This window comes from Balaenoptera borealis (assembly GCF_965194805.1).
Source record: "Balaenoptera borealis genome assembly, chromosome: 6".
Classification (NCBI taxonomy): domain Eukaryota; kingdom Metazoa; phylum Chordata; class Mammalia; order Artiodactyla; family Balaenopteridae; genus Balaenoptera; species Balaenoptera borealis.
In genome coordinates this window covers 91,241,980-91,261,415 of record NC_138863.1, presented here as the reverse complement: position 1 = coordinate 91,261,415, position 19,436 = coordinate 91,241,980, and the positions used below count along the sequence as shown (strand labels likewise).

The window sequence follows — 19,436 nt, the reverse complement described above, 5'->3', positions numbered from 1 at the left end:
GCACCTTTTAAGATCCTCGAAGCTGTGCCTTCCCCTGGGGCTTTGGGGCACTAGTTTGGCCCCAGAGACTGCTGTCGCCTGACTTCACACAGGTGCAACCTGACAGTACTGCCTGGGCTGGGCTTCCTCCTGGCAGAGCTAAGGATGCTTGGATACTCAGGCAGGCACAACTGCCAGGGTGGTGGAGTTAACGCCAACCTGAGATGCAAACTTTTGACCAAGGAGAAATGGAAGCGAAGAAGCAATGGTCTTCTTCCTCTCTCTCGCACGTAGTGGACCACCTCGAGTGTCCGTCCTCCAAAAGGCCTCTCGGAAAAGTGTCCCTTGAGATGGAGCGTGTGGCGGCTGGCTTGATGATTTCTCCCCTCCCCCCTCTCCGCTGCCCTTGCCGCCATTCCTGCTCCCTGGGGATTGGGAGCGGATTCTCTGATAAATATCAGTCCGTACGTTTTGCCTCCGGCTCTATCACCTGGGAACCCAGGATAAAACATTGTCTAAACGTTTCCTCCCAGAAATGATGATAAACATCAAAAGAAAAATATGACTTGAAAGTTAAATATTTATTGTGTGCACGTTTGTTTGATGTTGATGCCAAATAGCATAAAGAAAGGCCAACTGCTTTTGGGATCCTTTGGAAGTTCAGTTTAAATGAAGTCCAGATTCCTGCCAGTGGAAGCATTCCCATGGATTATAGTAAATAAACCATATGAAGAAGGAATTAATGCCCTTCATTGGAAAGCTCTTTATAATTTCAAAGTTCTTTCAGATTATTATCTTTATATCTTTAAATAATACTACTTTTACGTAAGGGGAAATGGAAAGTAGGAGTTTTAATTGACATGTTCAAAGTCAAACAATAATAAGGCCCTGGAACAAAGTGTAAATTGTCTAAGTTTTCTCATCTTTAACCAAGGTTTCTTCCGTTATACTTGCCTGCTTGCTTCTCCAGACCTAAGTCTGTTAAAAAGCACAGAGAGAGGGACTTCCCTTGTAGTCCAGTGGTTAAGACTCCTCGCTTCCACTGCAGGGGGTGTGGGTTCGATCCCTGGTCGGATAAGATTTCCGCATGCCACGTGCGGTAGGCCAAAAAACTGAAAAAAAAAAAGAATAAAAAACCACATGGAGAGATGCACGCAAGTGCTTGTAAGTAAAGAGCAAGCACATTGGCCGAAAAGGGTAGAAAGCCTCAAATACAACTCACGTTTTAAATACAATCTTGCTTCCTGGAAGATCATTTAAGTGTTGCATTCAAGTTGTTTCCGTTCTGGATGCTTTGTTTGATGACACGCTATTAATATCTTGTCTTGAAACTTATGATTTAACAAAAGAGTCCAAATACCTTGTGCCAAATTATTGAATGCAAAGTCTGAGAACCAAGAAACAAAAAAAAAGCAGTGATTTAGAATAAAAAGAGAAAGAAGAACTAGTAAAGACATCTCGAGTCATGTGAAGATCAGGAGTCATGAGTCTATAATTTTATTTTGCCATTTGAAGTGTTTTCAGAAAGATGGCATTTTCGGGTGTATTCCTTGTAGGGGTGTTCGGTTGACATTCACTCTGAAAGGAAGGGAGTGACTTACAGATCACTGGGGTTAGAAAAGATGGGCTGTGCTGGACTCCCGCCCCCTCCCCCACCAGGGAGACTTAGTATCTGAGCTCAGAGTCCTTTTTGCATCCTTAGAGAGGGTAAGTTGTAGACTTGTTTGCTGACTGCTTTCCTGGTGTGAAATAGAAGGACCCCCGAGATCATCTTTGGACAAGATTGGGACAGAGGTTCTCCCCACCAAAGGAGGCAGGGCTGGGGCTGACCCACGCTAATGTGACCTTTGCATGAGTTCGAAGAAGGCACAACCCCTCCCAGGGCCTCTGTGGCTGCTGCCCTCTTGGGACGGCTACTCTGCTGGTCACAGCTTCCTCTGATGGAGACGGCTGCTGAAATCCCCACTGGTCTTTGGAGATTACCGGCAGTGCTCTTGATAACCCTCCCAGCACACCTGAGACACCCCGGGTGGGACTTCTAAGTAGCCTTGGCTGTGAACTGGGGGACAGCAGCAGTGCCACACAGACTGAAACTTACAGCTGCAACTGGAAGGACCAGTCTTCGCTTCCATAGATTCCAGACAACTTTTCTTGGAATTTAGGCTACAGATCCTCGTTTCTGCTTTCAAAGTATTCACAATCCAAGGGAGAGGAAGAGGATTGCCCTTACCTTGTTCATGCCCTGGGATTAGCCTCTTGGAAGAATGCTTGACCGTCAGATGAAGCGGATCACGTGCTTACTCTTGGGATGGAATCTGGCCAACAATTCCTTTCCAGTCTAGTTCATTCAGCCATGCAGCCCAACGTGTGGAGACCCACAGTCCCATCCCAGGAGCAAGGTGCCAAGTGCACTCCCGGTCATCACCAGTTTCCTCCAGCACCGAGGGCAGAGAGCAAGTCTGTGCTCATCTCATGAAATAGCCTGGCCTCTGTGCTCATCTTGAAACCGAGCAGGACCTTGTGGGGCTCCTAGGCATGAAAGCCATTCTGCGTTTCCCTTTTCTTGTTTGTAGGAAGTAGGCTCCAGCCGCCATGACCTTCCCTGAGTTCCAAAGGGCAGGACCAAGCATTTGCTAATCAGGGAACGGAGGGGATGAAGAGACAAGGGAGGATCACCCAAGAAACAATAGTGTAGCCTTGGGGCAGGGTCCTGGTTCCTCCTCAAGGGATACATATAACAATATCTTTGAGCTCTTCTGCAAAACTAAAACCCCCAACAAATGGAAGATGTTAACTGCTTGATGAAGCATTCTTCGTTCCAGAGAGAAGGTCTCAGTTTGATAACCTCGAGAACCACAGGAGCTCATCAAGAGACCACCTGAGGCCAGATTAAAGGAGTGCAGGCCCTGCACACACCCTGACCGTTATCAGCAACCCCTCCCTTGAACCATGGCTATAAAACTCCTCACTAAATCCCCCTGGGTGGGAATATACAGTTTTTGAGGGTATGAGCCCACTGTGTCCCTCTTTCCCTAGCAAAGCAATAAAGCTATTCTTTTCTACTTCACCCACAAGTCTGTCTCTGAGATTTGATTCGGCACCGGTGCACAGAGGCTGAGTTTTGGCATCAGTCTCTTATGAATAATTGTTTAGGTGAGAATTCACATGCATCTCTCAAGAACAAGCCACAGTTTTCAAGCACAGGACAATCTATTCCTGTTTTAGGGTGAAGAATTTAACAATTCAGGGATACTCTTTGCTAAAACATCCACTTTACATTGCTATGCAGTTTACTTAATATTTCGTCTTAAGTATCTATATTTGCTGCATACAAGGCTCCCCTAAGGGCAATATTTGGGTACTTACCTTGCATTTACATGACAGAAAAAGGTCCTTTCCAGAACAAAGAGAAGATAGGCCACAAGGACAAAAGATGGTTTCTGGACCAACAGAGCAGAAAAATTGCAAAGAACCAAAACATGGCAGATTTCCAACATTAAAAAAGACTCCTCAGTCCTTTCAGGTTTAACTCATATTCACCCTAATGAGGGCAAGGGGAACGCCTTCAGCAAAGGTGGCTCAAAGCAATCTCTCTCTTCCCTTCCCGTCCAACCCTCAGAGCAGCTCTGTTTGCTGATGATTTTTGGTGTTCGCCTTGGTCAATATTTCATAATTTAATGCACCCAAATATTTACTTACTTACAGCAGGGCCGATATTCCAGATGTTTTTCTAATTCTGACACTAAGTACAGAGTATACGTCAACTCTTTATACCTCCCTACTTATTTCTGTTCCTCTTAGCTGCAGTAAAGATCCATGCAATTATGAAGCGTGAAAAGGTTTACGCTCTGTTAACACCTACTCTGCAAAATGTCCAATCCGGCTGCCTGTTACTGAACGAAGTTTGACGGGAAGAGGGTAACTTCCAAATTGAGCCTCATGTGAGAAATCTTCCCCCCTCTACAGAAACAAGCCACTGAGTGACTCTCTGCTTTGTACAATTGAACATGTTCTTCTGGCTGCAGCAGTTTAGAACTGGCTATTTAACTTTTTTAAGCTAATCTATGCCTGGGATACTATCTCTTCTGCTTCATGATAACAATGAAAATCCTATACAACCAAATTTCCTTATATTTCTATTCCTCACTTTTTTCCTGAAATCCAAGCTAGTTTTTCCAAAATTTATCTAGATGCCTCACATAGGAATCTCAAACCTACATGTCCCACATCGCGGTCACCATCTTCCCTCACAAACAAGCTTCTTCTGACGCACTTATGTTAGTTAAAGGTGAGTTAAACATTCACTCATCTGTCAAGTGTCCTAACTCATCTGAGACCTGGCTCCCTCACTGCTCGTATCTCTTCCATAGTCAGGCCCAGGTATTTCTTCTTGTTCTCTCTCTCTCGAAGCCCTTGCCTCTTCTCCAGCCCACAGACCTCCATCACGCTTTCCTAGGACAGTTTCAGCTGAGTGATGATTTACCACGAAGGGCAAGCACGTGGCGTTCTGCCTGGGTGCAGATCTGGTCTGCCACATTCTGTCTGGACTTGGTGAAAGTATTTTACTTCCCTAAGTCTCAGTTTAATAATCTATAAACTAAGGATGATATTGGGTTGGCCAAAAAGCTCGTTTGGCTTCAAGTAAAGACTTTTTTCATTTTCACCAAGAAGTTTATTGAACAATGTATTCACTAACCGAATGAACTTTTTGGCCCACCCAATATTAGGAGGATTGAATGAGACAATACATGGAAAGGCGTTTATAACAGCGCATGGCACATAATAAGTACCTATTAACCTAAAAACTTCTTGAAGCCAAAGACCTTGTCCATCTTATGGACCCCACTCTGTCCTGGCACAAGCACAGCAGAAGGTATGGTGAATAACAAGTGTTCAGTATTGTGGAATGAATAAGAATTCATTGTTATTATGATAATTCTTCAATCTTTTTTTTATTATAAAAATGTATGAATATTTATTTTAGGTTTTACTGGGTGCAGTTATTTTTAGGACTTTTAAACAAAGTTAGCAGGGCTTCAACGCTATCAGTTCTTTTTTTTTAAATTAATTTTTATTGGAGTATAATTGATTTACACTGCTGTGTTAGTTTCTGCTGTACAGCAAAGTGAATCAGTTATGCATATATCCACTCTTTTTTAGATTCTTTTCCCATATAGGTCATTACAGAGTAACATCTCTTCAATCCTTTTCTGCAAGCCTTCCAGAGTGTGGCAAGTTGTAATCTTGCTCAAAAGATGTTTCTGCCCACTCCTCTTGGGGGCAGGGGTATTATTCCCCGCTCTGGTGTCAGGCTTGGCTTTGTGAGCTGCTTTGGTCAATGAAATGACAATGGGGACGCCCTGTGACATATCCAAGCAGAGGCTGGAAGGACCTGCATGCAGTTTTCCTTTTTTCTTTTTCTTTTCTTTCCTTTTTTCTTTTCTGTGTGGGTGTGCGGTGAGAACAATTAAAATTTATTCTCTTAGCAACCTTCGAGGATATAACACAGTATTGTTAACTAGAGTCACCATTCTGTACATTAGTTCCCCAGAACCTATTCATCTTATAACTGAAAGTTTGTGCCCTTTAACCAACATCTCCCCCTTTTTTCCACTCCCCAGCTCCTGGCAACAATCATTCTACTCTGTTCCTATGAGTTCGGCCTTTTTAGATTCCACATATGAATGTGAGATCATGCATCCTTTGTCTTTCTCTGCCTGGCTTATTTCATTTGGCATCATGACTTGTTGTCACAAATCACATCGGGTTTTCTAACTTCTCTTTCCCTTTGCTGTGAGACTTGCCATGTTCCAGATAGAGGGTGCTCTATTAGGGGGTCCTAGCTGGAGTCTAACTGTATCAGACATGTGGAAAGTATGCACGAGAAATAAGCCTCCCCTGTTGTAAACCACTACGATTCTGGGATTGCATGTAATCCTAGCTTATCCTGGCTGACCATTCAGAAACACACACATGAATCTATTGCTTTCCATTAGCTACAAACCAAGGGCATAATGTCCTTAGTATGACATCCAGGGACCTTCAAAATATGTCCACAGGTCACCTCCTCAATCTGATTCTACCAGTCTGTCCTGAGACACTCTGTGTTTAATCCATACGTAATTTTTAAACATCTCTTAAACATCAATCTGAAAATCTGAAGACCTGTTTCCACCTCTCTCTGAGGTCCTATCTTCTTAGCAACTGACTTAGGAAAAATCGAAATAACTTTTGACTCTAGTGAGTTTAAGGCAGGATTTATAGCCGATTGTTAAATCGTTTACAGAATCACTGGAGGACAGGGGGAACTAATTCTATAGGAAGAGCTTCCAGGAAAAACTCCCGAGGCCATACCCCAGAACCGGGCTGACAAAGGAGCAGCTGCTTCAACCACAATCACTAAACTGCCTTTCCCATCCAGAGGTTACCTATCCAGCTGTCTGCTGCAAAACCATGCCACTTCTGTAACAGATGGCACAAGCAAAACCCGGGCTCTTCACTACATCCAATCCCGTACTCAAGTCTCTCATAAATGCGTGTGATTGGCAAAACTCAAATTACACTCAGACTACAGATTGCGAGATCATCTAAGGAATGTCATTAACTTCTGGGCCCTACAATACAGGAAGGCATCCTAGAAAGAGCTTGGAATAGATGCTGATCAGATCATCCCACACTCTCCAACACATAGTTTATTAATTTCTATAGTGCTTGGCCTTTGGTATGGACTGAATGTTTGTGTCCCACTGTCTGCACCCCTCTCCCTGCCCCAATTCATATGTTGAAGCCCTAACCACTAAAGTGACGGTATTTAGAGGTGGGGCCTTTGGGAGGTAATTTAATTTAGATGAGGCCTTGAGCGTGAAGACCCTGTGATGGGATTAGTGCCCTCTTAAGAAGAGGAAGAGACCAGAACACACAATCTCTCTCCTTTAATGTGAGAATATAACAAGAAGGTGGCCTTCTCCAAGTCAGGAGGAGAGACTCTGCTGACAACTGAATCTGCCGACATCCTGATCTTGGACTTTCCAGCCTCCAGAACTGTGAGGGATGACTGTCTGTTGCTTAAGACACCACCTAGCCTATGTACTTTGTTATAGTAGCAAGCGCTGACTAAGACAACCTACAATAATGAACCTTCATGCATCTTATCTTGCAGAGACCCCTTGAGGTTTGTAGAAACAGGATCATTATTCCCATCTCTGAGACTCAGGTAAGTCACATGGTCAAACCAAGGCCACAACTCAGTTGTCCTAGATGCTAGTCCAGAGCCCCTCCCAATCCCCTCAAGAATCTCAGTTTTCACTAAGTCCTAGCATCCGAGAATTAAAAAATCTAGAGTGACAACTGCAGCTGCTACTGTTTCTCTGCATAAGGCAGTATTATCGGTGATGCCGGAGAACTGCTGGAGGGAAAGACCTCCTCTTACTGGGGGGGAGTCACTTCCAGGGGAAATAATTAATCCTTTAGTCCTCTGATTCCTATTAGGATAGCGTCTCTCTCATTTGATATCTTTAAATGAAGTGAAGTGGTGCTTCTTCCTCTGCTTGCTGGGAAGTTGTGGGGGAAGCAAAAATATTTTCTACATTTTGATTTTCACTGGAAATTTTCAGTGGAAGAGATAAGTCTTTGTGGGCCACTCATACCCCTAGTAGATCCCATTTGCTGTTTTACAAATCTGACCAGAAAAGACAATGATTGATTTGCCTGGGAAATCCTGAAAAGCTATTAATGCGTTTATGCCTACATGCACTTAGAGTGTGAGCGTGAGAACATTCCTCTAGAGGTAGACGGCACTTCTAGAAAATGATTCACTCCAAGGCCAAAGAAGAAATGAATTTTAAAAATCAGGAGTCGGAAATACTAATTTCATGTTCTCTAAGTCTAGAAATTATTGAATCTTAGAATGTTTGAGCCAGAGGAAATCTCAGAAATGATCTGGTTTTAACCAAATTTAAAGGGAGAAAACTTTTTATTCAAACAAGATGTTATGGGAACCTCCCAACCAGATAAAAACAGAACTGTTCTGAATGAAATGGGCAAGATTGCCACAGCTGATACACGTGGCCGCCTTCTCACAATGCCTCCATGCCCACCACATCTCCAAGGAAACCGAGGCTTCAGAGAATACAGTTCAAGGGCCACAATGATTGTCCAGCTGAAGGCCAAGTAGATAGTGTCAGCATTGGAATTGGAATCCAGGTTTTCTGATTTCCATATTCTTTCCTTGAAGAATTCCTGGGACAGCGTTTTCTTTGGTGACATCTGCAGATTTCCCTTTACCTCATTCCCAAGCCTCCACACTTGCTTCTCATAGCAACTTAAGGGGCAGCCCCTTTTGGTAATAGCCGGGATTACTCTGAGAGTCTGGGATTACTCCTGAGAGTCTTACTTTCCAGGACCAGCTACTGTGCCAGGCATCAGGGATGCATTGGTCACAAGACATTGTCCATGACCTTAAGGGGGAACACAGTGCTGTGGGTTGTTAAAAGGGGAAACCCAGAGATAGTCAGAGGAGTGAAAAGATAAAGACATGGATTTTGAGCAAATTCTAATTAATCTTGGAAACTCCTGGGACCTGACTTTTGTTGGCTTCTTTTAGGGTCTGGACATTTAAAGGCACAGAACTGGGACAAATCATCCTTTCTCTATTCTATCCATTTCTGACTCCTTCACTCAAGCACTTCTCCAAGTCCTTCAAGGCAATGGCTCTCAAACCAGTTCCAAGGGTGAATTCTAACAGCGGCAGGCATTTGCATAAAAGTTAAGATAATTGATAGAATTTTCTCAAACTAAAGTTTATCTCCCAAAGTACTTTTTAAACTTCGGTGTCTGCTACTGCTGGTCTGTCACTGAGAGCTAACGGATGGCAAAATTAATAAACATATAGCAAAGGAATATCTATACAAAACCTAGAAGCAACTGATTCTGCTCAGCTTAGCAGCTTGTTTCTTTGTAGACTTGTGGGCTAACAGCTTTATGCTACATACATCCATATAGCAGAGGTTGTCATATGTGTGGTGAATATAATTGTTAATAATTCATATAACAATAAGAATATCAATTTTTATGCTTATATATGCTCCGGATAGCTCTGCTTCGTTGCCAAGAAGCTGGTCATAGTGGTAGTGTCTGAAAAGATAATAGATCTTTTATTAAGAGTAAGAGGTGGGAGGAGACGTTTATTGTCTATCCTTGTTTTTTGGGGGTTTTTTTGCTTCATAAAATTTTATTTATTTATTTATTTTTGGTTGTGTTGGGTCTTCGTTTCTGTGCCAGGGCTTTCTCTAGTTGCGGCAAGCGTGGGCCACTCTTCATCGCCGTGCGCGGGCCTCTCACTATCGCGGCCTCTCGTTGCGGAGCACAGGCTCCAGACGCGCAGGCTCAGTAGTTGTGGCTCACGGGCCTAGTTGCTCCGCGGCATGTGGGATCTTCCCGGCCCAGGGCTTGAACCCGTGTTCCCTGCATTGGCAGGCAGATTCTCAACCACTGCGCCACCAGGGAAGCCCCTATAGTTACTCTTTTCACCTCCAATCAACGATCAAGTTTCATTCAACCAAAATTAAAACATGCTAATCTAAGGAGAACTATTCTATATATTGGATTTTTCTTAGATATATTACCACACCATGGTACTTGGCATGATTTTTATTAAGGCTTACATATTTTCCTGTCAGTTCTGAAAACTATGGATTTTTTTCCTCCCTTGGGAATATCTGACTCTAAAGTTAAAAATCATTAAAGAAATAGAAAAGCATTTTGCCCCTCAAATGTGCAATAAATATATAGTTCAAGTTCTACCCATTTTGCAAGTAAGCAGGACTCCAGCCATCAATCAACCTATAGTAACTTTTATTTAATTGTATTTTAAAGGCATATGAGATGACAGTAGTAGCTGGAAAAAGCCTGTCTCACCTAAATTGTCATATCATAGTTAACTAATAGTGCCCAAGGATTCTCCAGAATCTGCTTCCAAATCCTCAGGAAGCCTGGCTTGTTCTTTTTGTAGATATTCCTCTGGCTGTTTCTCATTCATTCATCCTTGTGAACTCCTGAATTATAATAAAGTTTTTCTCTCTTTCTTTTTTTTTTTTTTTTTTTTTGGCCGTGCCGCATGGCTTGTGGGATCTTAGTTCACAGACCAGGGATTGAACCCAGGCCCTTGGCAGTGAAAGCGAGGAGTCCTAACCACTGGACCCCCAGGGAATTCCCACATTCTTTTTTTAATATAATCATAAAAGTAATCCATGCTTATTATAGAGCATTTTGGAAGAAAATATATATTTAAAAAATCCTTAAGCTCACCATTATATCCTATCTTTCAGAGATAACCACTCAACATTTTGTTGCATTTCCTTTTCTCTTTTCTCTATGTAAATGGTGTGTGTGTGTATGTTTATACATATATACACACAAATTTATAAACAAAATAGGAGCATATGGTATGTGTACACAATTTTGTGTTCTGTTTCATTCTCTTAAAATCTATTATTAGCATCTGGGTCCCCATTTCCCATGTCTTCTCTTCTCTCTTCTCACATTCGTTGCCCCAATTCCAGATGTCAGCTGCTCTCTTCCAGGTTATTCCAGTAGCCTCCCTCCTGGTAGTTTTCTCAGTCCTCACCTTCCTCCCCCTCCCCACAATCTATCCTTAGTGCTGCAGTCAGATGCATTTCTCTACAGTATGGTACCAATCACATCACTCCCCTATTTTAAAACCTTTGACTTGTTGCCTCTCTGCCCACAGAGTAAATCCAAGTTCCCCTTAGTTTCCCACGTGACCGTCACCTCCTTACTCAGCCCTATCTTTCAGTCACATCCAGTTGTCCTCTTCCCTCTGTGTCTTCTATGCTGTTGCAGCATTTCTCAATGCATGGCCCACAGACCACCCGCTTTAGAGTCACAGAGGAACTTTTAAACAATGCAGAATGTTGGGTTACACTCTAAGCACCTTGAATCAGAAACTCTAAATATGGATTCCAGGATGCTGTATTTTTAACAAGCTTTCCAAGTAAAATCTGAATACCTTACAACATGAAAGCTTATTTTCTAAAACCATCTAATAGAAAAAACGAAAATGGATTGTTTAAAGGCATTTCCCATCAGTATACACCTCACTTGCATTGCTCCTCATTGCATTGCTCTGAAGTCAGTTTTACTATTATTCTAGTCATCCCACAGATGAGGAAACATATGGATGAAGCAAAGACATTAAGAGATTTGTCTGATATACATAACCAGTAAGGTCTGGAGTTAACATTCAAGTATGCTCCTTTCATATCCAAACTCCACGAACTGTCCACTATACGATACCAGCTTCCCGCTTTGCTCTGTAAAGACAGTGACTTTGTTTTACGTGCCTTTGGTAGATGTGCTCATCCTTCAAGGTTGTAGTAGATGCTGTAGGTGCCCTTACCATGTGCCCCCAGCACTCACCTTTCCAGTGCAGGTGGTTAATCAGCACTCTACTGCAAGCACCTACGATTCTCTGCTTAACATCTTTCTCTTGGCCTGAGCAAGAGGCAGAGAAGTGCCAGGGAGTTAGAGATTCCAGGAGCCAATGACAATGGGGTCTAGAGTTAAATACTGGAGCTTCCTTACCTGGGGTGGGGAGAGGGGACTCATGTGTTCTACAGAGAGGCCCGGAGATGTTCACAGTGATGCACTGCTTCGTAAAGCAGATTTCTCTCTGCTTTTCAAGTTTTGATATATCATACACACTATTGGCATACCAATTAGTTCATTTAGTTCATAAACTTTCTTTTTATAGCAGAACTAAACATAAATTAATTGTGTTATTCTTGAATATGAGCCTCAGGAAATCTCAGAGAGGAGACTGACTCAAAATTGGGGATCAGGGACTTCCATGGCAGTCCAGTGGTTGGGACACCACTCTTCCACTGCAGGGGGAATGGGTTCGATACCTGGTCGGGGAACTAGGATCCCGTAGGCCGCAGGGCGTGGCCAAAAACAGAAAAAGAAATTGGGGATCAATGTTGTTTCCCACTTAGATCATAAGAAACGTACATCTCCTCCCTATATCCAAATGCCACTGCTGCCTTCGTACCTCAGAAGTAGCGTGCTGTTCAGTCTGTCTTCAAATTATTTTAAAATCCATTTCATTCACTAGTTCTCACAACCCTGAGAGAAGTCTAAAGCAGTGGCCCTCAAGTGTGGTTTGTGAATGTTTGATGGTCCATATAAGATAAGTACAAAAATTGAGAATAAGAGTACAGCAATATTTTTTTTTTTCAACTTTTGGCTGCGTTGGGTCTTCGTTGCTGCACGCGGGCTTTCTCTAGTTGTAGCACGCAGGGGCTGCTCTTCGTTGTGGTGTGCGGGCTTCTCATTGCAGTGGCTTCTCTTGTTGTGGAGCATGGGGCTCTAGGCGCGCCAGCTTCAGTAGTTGTTGTTGTTGGGCTCAGTAGTTGTGGCACATGGGCTTAGTTGCTCCGCGGCATGTGGGATCTTCCCGGACCAGGGACTGAACCCGTGTCCCCTGCATTGGCAGGCGGATTCTTAACCACTGAGCCACCAGGGAAGCCCAAGAGTACAGCAATTTGAAAGATTAATTTTTTTTTGTCCTTTTCGTATTCTTTTCCATTATGGTTTATTATGGGATATTGAATATAGTTCCTTGTGCTATACAGTAGGACCTTGTTGTTTATCTATTTTATATATAGTAGTTTGTATCTGTTAATCCCAAACTCCTAATTTATCCCTCCCCCACCCCCTTTCCCCTTTGGTGACCATAAATTTGTTTTCTATATCTGTGAGTCTGTTTCTCTCTGTAAATAAGTTTATTTGTATCATATTTTAGATTCCACATATAAGGGGACTTCCCTGGTGGTCCAGTGGTTAAGACTTCATGCGGTCAATGCAGTGGACACTGGTTCAATCCCTGGTCAGGGAACTAAGATCTCACATGCTGCATGGCATGGCCAAAAAAAAAAAAAGAAAGAAAAGAAAAGAAAAAAAAATGGTGTGGCTTCCAAGTAGTATCATCTTTAGATTTCACATATAAGTGATATTATATAGTATTTGAAAAGAGTAATTTTACATCTATCGAATCTAATAATAAAATATTGAGGCTTTACTTTGATATCTTTTTATTTTATTTTACCTATTCTTTTTTCAAGTTATAAATTATTTTAATGAGGAATCTATGGCTTTCCATTTTGCAAATTGTTAAATTGTTAAATTAAATATTGGCATAGAAAAAATACTTATTGCTCCAAAATGAAAAGATAACCTTTTTTTAAAAAAAACATATAAACCTTCTGAACTCCATGTAGGAAGGATGTATTTACTGACACAGTAACAGAGTAAGAAGTAATTTCAGTATACTACAAAAGGTCAGCAGTGCTGGGTCTGGCGTCAGACTACTGGGGTTTCATTTCTGTTTCTCCCACTTGCTAACTGTGATTTTTGGAAATTACCTACTCTGTGCCTTTTTATTTATTGTTCACTAACAATAATATAGTAATAATCATCATCAAACCTGCTTTATAGGGTTTCTATGAGCATATGAAAATTGCTTGGAAGAAACCCTGGAGTGCAGTAGGTACTCAATAAAGGTACTATCTGTTAATAATTTTTTTTAACAAGTAGTTGCATCAAAAGGGCAATAAAATACCCAGATTCTCTTACATTAAAATGTTCCAATTATTTATGAGTATTAATTAGAAAATGACCTTTTCAGAGGCAAGGGCTGTATCACGTCAATCTTTGCAACTCTGGTATCTATCTTTGTGCCTGGCGTGTAAAGATGCCTGCAGCGCTCCTCCCCGAGACCTAGGCCCGCCAGGCTCTTCCTCCCATCAGATCTCGACCTTCAGATCCTTGTCTCAGAGATCTCCCTTCAGGGACCACCCAGTTAAAAGCAGCCCATCATTCCCTACCCAGTTAAAAGCAGCCCATCATTCCCTATCTCTCTCTGACCTGTTACCTGGTTTCTTTTCCCCACGTCTCCTGTCACTCTCCCAAATTACCATTTTCTTTATTGGTTTACTTATTTACTAGTTCTTTTCTTCGCACTGGAATATAAGGTTTATGGACTCAGGAAACTTGTTTGTGTTTTATTTGCTCTTTCATCTCATCGGTGCCCAGAATAGTGTTACTGTTTTTGTTGTTTTGTGGGGTTTTTTTCTTGTATTTTAAAGGATTATCAATTCACAACCAATGGAAAATTACAAAAACAAAACAAAACGTAAGACACAAAACTGGTCCTTTACTACAGATAGTTGAAGAGACACAGGTTTAATGGGGCATATTTACCATTTCCACACATATATAAACTGAGCCATAGGGCTGGCTGGGCGATGACTTGCTTAAAGGCTAACATGTGGTTTAATCATGGGACCTGCTAGAAACCCAGGTCCCAGGATCCTGGCTTTGAGTTCTTTGCTCTTCTCCTGCTGCAGAATCCCTTGCCTCTAGCAGGATAATACATTGAGCTTCTTCGACTGAACATGTGTGTGAGTTGTTAAACTTCCTGTTTGCAGGTGCCCAGCTCTGAATGTTTCCCCACGCCAGTGCAACAGCCGATACCCCGAGAGCTGTGCTAGACAGTGGGGATCTGTCCCTGACTCTTGAGCAAGGCCAGGATTTTCATTAGCCCTGGATTTGCCTTGCTAAGTAAACATGCTTATTTGGTTTTAATATATTAGGCTCTGCTGTTCAGAACTAGATTAAACTGTCAGTCATCTCCCTCATATTTCATATTGTTTCCTCTGGATAGGGGCACGTGTAGTGTTACACATGTCTTGCCAATAAAACAGCCCTCTGGATTGAAATCTGTTCAGGACATATAGCAAGATGTCAAATTAATTGTACCGAAATAATGAGTTAGCACCAAATGCTAATTAAATATTGATGAAAGTCATACTTTCAATTATCTTCATTATGGCCCCATGTTTTATGTAGGCATTAAATGCTTGCAGGATGGGTACGTCTGGTAATTAGCTGTGCACTGTAAAAAAATTAAGTCCGAGTTATTCCCCTCAGTATTAAAATCACTTAGAAACCACTTGGAAAATGGAAACGCTGAAAAGAGGCAGTACTTGTCTTTTCTGAAAGTGTTTGAAATTCTATGAAGTTTGTACTTCCTGCTTGTAGTATTGGATATTCCTTTTTTTTTGTTTTTTTGACTGGGCAGATTAGAAGTCAGAAGGCCCTTGAAGATCCTGCTGAGCTCTGCTGAGTCATGGCTTTTCCCACTCAAGCTGACTTTTGGCAGCCTCTTCTTCTAAACACCTGTGCTACCTTGTACGCTTTTCCTGCCTGCAGGTGAAATGGCTCCCTCTGGCAAATCTGACCATTGTTACCATTTATTGAGCTGTGATTAAGATGCTTCTTGCATTGGAATCACCTGGTTACTACTTAATGTATGCATTCACCAGCCCCGACCCATAGGTGTCCCAATAAAGAAGAGGGAGGCCAGAGATGTGGACCATAAAGTTTGACAACCAATATATAATACAGTATTTTTCAATCCTGATTTCATAGCAGAATAGACCTGGGGTCATTTAAAACATAGTAACTTGATTGGTCTTAAGTAGAGCCACAGTACATATGTATATGTGTGGACACATGTGGGCACACAGACACACACACATCTGATGTGATTCTGAAGTGAAGTTAGGATGGGGAACCAGTATCATGGTCCCTAAACAGTATGTACACTTTGCTGTTCTTTCTGCTTGGAGGGTTCTTTCCCCTTCTTTGCTTGAAAATATTCCTCTTCATTCATTGTTACTGATGCACTTTGTTTTGAAATGTGAACATACTCGGGCACTGGTCATCTGCCTGTTTGTTTTCAGATCCATTCTTTTCAATACACAACACACTCAGGGGTAGAATCAGGTCATGGACAGTCTGTCATGGAGCCATGGAGGCCGTGTGGACTTGGAGTTGGGAAGCCCAACTCCATGTGGTGAATCCTGACTCTACCATTTATCGGCTGTGTGACTTTATGTACGATACTTAACTTCTCTGAACCTCAGTTTCATCATCTGTAAAATAAGGGTAATAAAATCCATCCACTTCCTAGTTGTCATGAACACCATCTCCAGCAAAGGTATCATGAAAGGAGGCTGCTCTTGAACCACTTATCACCTGTGAAAGGGCCTGGAAGAGCGTCATAGTAAATGCTCCGTAAATGTCATTTGAAAAAACTTCATTGAATTCTACAGCTGTTCTATATTCATTCACTGAATTGAAGTGGAACTAGAAGAGAGCATTGGAGAGAATTGGTTCTGTTGAAGGCTTCTGCCTCCTGACATAGGCTGAAACATTCTGCGCTCTAGGACATACCTCTTGTCACTCTCCAACTCACAATGCTCCAGTGTCTTCCATCTCACTTTGACAGAGTAAAAGCCAACTCCTCCCCTCATGTGGTCTAGCTCTGGCCACATCTTTAGTATCAATTCCTACCACGCTCACTGGGTTCCAGCCACGTAGGTCTTTGCGCCGCTCCTAGAACAAGCCAATCGAATGCACCTCAGGGTCTTTACGATTTTTGGTCCCCTCTGCCTGCACCCACTTCCCCATCACCATCTTTATGGCCATCCTTCTCACTCCACTCAGGGCTGTGCTTAAATGTCACTGCCCCAGAGAGACTTCCTTGGCCATTCTACATGAAACAGCGCCCCATCTCTCCTCTTCACCCTACTCTATTCCTCTTCCTGCTGTTTAGCTAGAACACAGTCTGTGTGTTTTATCATCTGTCTACGCTTTTAGAAAGTAAACTCCACGAGAGCAGGGACTTTGTGGGTTCACCCATGTATCTAGAAGAGTGCTTGGCACGTGTTGAATGAATTAATGAAGGAAGGCTGGGTGTGAGAAAAGAAAGCTGAGCGTTTCGTCTGCTGGGTCCTTAGCCAGGTCTCATAATCACTCTTTAGGATAGTAATGTCCTCACCGTTGCACACATGGGCTCAGACTTTGTCACTGCAAATTCACAGTGTCCAAAATCACAATTATGATCTTCCGCCTCTGCCTGCCTTTCTTCCAGTGAATCCTATCTCAGTGAATGGCAGCAGTATCTTCCCGGCTGCTCAAATTAGAAACCTAGGAGTCTTGTGGGGTGCACCCAACTCCTTCGTTGCCTAGATCCAATCCATCACAGCGTCTTATTGATTTCACCTTCTAAATCTCTCTCAAGTCCATCTGCTTCTCTCCATCTTTATTGTTAACACTCTTGTCCAAGGAATTGTTATTTTTCACTTGGAACTTGCGATAGCTTACTACCTAGTTGACTCCCTTTCTCTATGCTTGTTCCTCTGACAATCCATTCTCTTCTCAGAAACCTGAGTAATCATTACAAAATGCAGAACTGATTGTGCCCTGGCCTCCCTCCCTTGCTTAAATATTGCAATGATTTCCCATCGTTCTGAGCAAAACACCGAGGTCCCAACCTTGGCTCTCAGGGCTGGGTACCATCTTGCCCTTGCCTCGCTTCATCAGTTTCCACTCTGCTCGCTGGGTACTGGACACTCGGGCTTGTGCCATGTCGATCATACTCCAGGTGCCTTCGCAGCTCCATGGGCACACTCTCATCATTCTTCTGCCTTATTGCCCAGCTGTGATTAGTTAATTTCTCATCATTTAAATTTCAGTCCAGTTACAGTTTGAAAATGTATCCTGATCCCACAGACTACAGATTGATGTGAAACGTCATAGAACAAGTGGCTTCTCTGTCAGGGAGTTTGTCACAGTTGTAACCAAGGAATTGTGAAATTATGCCTATCTTTCCTACTAGATTATAAACTCCTTGAAGTAGCATTCTGTACACCTATCTTTTTTTAAATTTATTGAACTTGTAGGAAAGCATGTATTTATTATTTTGTTTATGCTTATAGAAAAGATTATCCATTAAGTTAAATTTAAAAAAAATATTTGAGGCCATCAATTAATGAAAATGAAGAAATAACATGTACCAATTCCTTTCACATGCTGTCATATTTAGTTCTTAAAGATGAAATGAAACTGGTTTCTTGCCCATTTTGTAGCCAGAGAAACTGAGCCTCAGACAGGCTAAGTATCTTGCCCAAGATTCTTTATATACATCTGTCTTATGGCTGTTTTTCCATCATTTAGTATAGAGTGGCACAGAGAAAGCACTCAGTAAGTACTGTTGAATTAATGAATGTGACCCCACCTTGAATGGTGAACCTGATGGGATTAGATCCTGGCTTTGAACCTGAGGCTGTCTGACTCCTAACCATACCAACGTTCTTTCCAAAAGTGTCCTGGTCCAAAGCCTACCAAGAAGCAAGAGAGGAGAGTAGGACTGAAAGTTCCAGCAGCCTGGAAAGGTCTGCATGAAAGCAGGGGCTGGGAGGCACCCACTTGCGGTGGACCAGTTTTGGTCCAGGTCCATGGCGGTGCTGTGTTCTTAGCCCTTACCATCAGCCTCCAAGACTGGTTTAGATTCTCCTTGTTGGAGTTTGCCTTTGTTTTTTCACTTCTCTCAGCTTTTGAAGCCGTGACAGTATATCACCCTTCAGGAGGCGTGCTGCCTCATTTGGAGCTGTTAAGATAAGGAAAACGAAAGCTTAATTGATGGGAGAGATGGGTGCTGCTGTGTTTCTGAAAATGAGTTGTGTGAGAGGAAACTGGATTTGTGGTGACAGCAGCAGCAGAAACAGGGCCATGCTGCTAAAAAGCAGAGAAAATTCATTCATTCATTCAAGTATTGATAGAGCTCCAACTACGTACTAGGCACTGATCTAGCACAAAATATACAAAAATGAGAAAAAGAAAGAAACTGCTGGCACTGTCTTAATGGAGCTTATATTTTTGTGTGAGAAGGCAATAAACAAATAATAATTAAATATATACCCACATTAGCTGATGGTATATACTTTGAAGGAAAATAGTGTAAGGTAAGGGGATGATAGACAGTGATGGAGAGGGGCTAGATTATTTTAGAGGAGTAATCAGAGAAGGAAGGCCTTTTGGAGTAGATGACATTTAAGTAAAGGTCTAATGAGTAGGCCATATGAATACAGAAAGGTTTCAAGCAAAGGAAGTAAGTGACATAGGAAGAAATTTGGTACATTTAGTTAGGAGAGGATTATGCTTTAATAAATACCATTCACTCCCACCATGGAAACTCAGTGGTTTAACATAAAATAGGCTTAGTTCTTGCTCACAGCAGAGGCTAGTATGGTTTTAGGGGATGTGCTTTCATGAATTGCTTCAGGAATCCAGGATCCTTCCCTTTGGTGACTTTACTACCTTCTAGGGGCCTGAGTCCTCTGCCAGATTGTCTGCATCCCATTGGCAGATGAGGGAAATAGATTATGTGGGAGGTTTTTACAAGCTAGGTCTGAAAATGGTATGTGTCACTTATCTTCTTATTCCACTGGTCAGAACTTAGTTATATGCCACTGCTAATGGCATGGGAGGCTGAGAAAGGTAACCTATCTCTGTATCCAGGAGGAAGAGATCCA

General features: G+C 42.3%; 1 protein-coding gene across 1 annotated transcript in view; it reads left to right on the top strand.

Annotated features, from left to right (window-relative positions):
* Nucleotides 1-19,436, top strand: part of SPOPL (speckle type BTB/POZ protein like) — a 116,864-nt gene that overhangs the window by 56,616 nt on the left and 40,812 nt on the right. The window contains exon 12 of the transcript XR_014245705.1: nt 7,139-7,192. The gene's annotated coding sequence lies outside the window, so the exon portion shown is untranslated. The remainder of the gene's footprint in view (nt 1-7,138; nt 7,193-19,436) is intronic.